The sequence below is a fragment of the Solanum pennellii genome, chromosome 6 (genome assembly GCF_001406875.1).
Source record: "Solanum pennellii chromosome 6, SPENNV200".
NCBI classification, from domain to species: domain Eukaryota; kingdom Viridiplantae; phylum Streptophyta; class Magnoliopsida; order Solanales; family Solanaceae; genus Solanum; species Solanum pennellii.
Window position 1 is genome coordinate 57,385,294 of NC_028642.1, and position 1,935 is coordinate 57,387,228.

Below are 1,935 nucleotides of genomic sequence, written 5' to 3' on the forward strand. Positions count from 1 at the left end.
TCAACAGCTATTGAACTCATACTAATAGATTGACGAACTAAGCATTTTTTTTTTTAAAAAAAAAAACGATTTTTTCCCACAAATAATTGTAAAGTCAAATGCCCTTTCAATCGATACAAAAGTTAACTGTAATTTATGTTCACATGAGGAATACTTTTGAAGCTCTAGAATTAGCTTGTATATAGTTAAGATAGTGACTTTGATATTATATACTAAATGTATATAACATCTTAAGCAAATCTCACTTCGAGATATAAATGACAAGTTCAGGTGATGTCTATACATGATTTAGGTTCAGTATATTCACAATTTTGGGTGTCTAACATATATTATATATACTTTTCAAAATTTGGATAGTTTTAAATTTTAATTGGGTATGTATTTATAAGATCATTAAAAAATGTAAAAGGAGATAAAATGTAGAGTAAAAAATTGTCACTCATCAAAAAATTAAATTTTTTCGTAATTTTGCTTTTTCATGTTAGTAGGATGGATTTCTTAATAATTTCTCTTCTTTAAAAATAATAGTTGTATGACTTTGATGAAAAAAGAATCACAATTTTGTGAATTCTCATAAAATATACCCCATATGATATTTTTTTATACAAATTTATTTTTTTTAATGGATAAAAGACTAATATGAATAAAATATGTTTTAAAGACTTGTCATATATTAACTAATTATCTTATATTAAATCAAATTTTAAAATTGCGACTAAAAGATGACTTATTAACATTTGAAATAAATTAGTCCCTCCCAAAAAAGGGAAATAACTTAGAAGTGTTCCTTTGATTTTTAATTTTTATTTTATTTTTTAACGACTAAACAGTTGACCCAAAAAAGCTGACGACATTTTTATATAACTTTTTTTTTCTTTTGTATGATAACGATTTGAAATGACATTATTCCTAAACTATATGAAAATAAAAAATAAAAAAATCAAGTCAACTTTCCTAGATGGTGTGTACTTGTGTCCTTTAATTTGAAAGCTCCCTAAACTATACATGATTTTAATTTATTTATTTTTATTTCAATATTTTTTACGAAAGCTTTTATTAACTATATCGTTTAATATTTCGATATCATAAAATTTAAAGAAGGCCTAAGAAATTTGATTGTGTCTAAATTAATCAAATCTATGAATATATGGTATGTATATTTTTATCTAATTTTTCTAAATATATATATATTGTATTATTTTTTCTAATTTTATCTTATAAGCCAAATTGACGTGTCAAAGCAAAATCTTACCTACAGCCGAGGACATGATTAATATTGATAATACATTGTTTATTTAAATGAGACAAAAGAATAAAGAGAAATCAATAAAAATTTCATTACCTAATCACTAATAAAACAATCCGTATACAAATCGTACTTTTCTTCTTGTTGTTTTGTTTTGTTTGTTAATCAAACAAATATCATATTAATTAAATAGCATATATAGCTTACATTATATAAAGTCATTAATAATGAATCACTAATAATCAATATTATTAATTTATTTAAAGGTTACGGTAATAACTAATATGTCTTCATAATCTCAAAAGAAAATAAATTGTCGCTTGTAAAATTGTGTGGGATTTTTTTTTCCGATTCTTTCCCGATAATTAGCAAATAGCATTAAACCACTTTAGTTCATCTTTTTATGAGTCTAGAATCTTCGAAAATAACATTTTAATTTATTTTTTAAAAATTAAGAATAAGAGCTACATATAATTTATTCTATCCTTTTTAACTGTATTCGTAAGATTTTACTGATTATATTAGATGCGTATCAATGTATGAGAAACATAAATTGTATCCAACATTTGAATCATCTAATCATTCATCAGAATTGAAAGACAAATTTTCATAATATATATATATATATATATATATATATATATAATGGTTGAAGGTCCAACAATAAAAATATTGATTTTGATTACTGA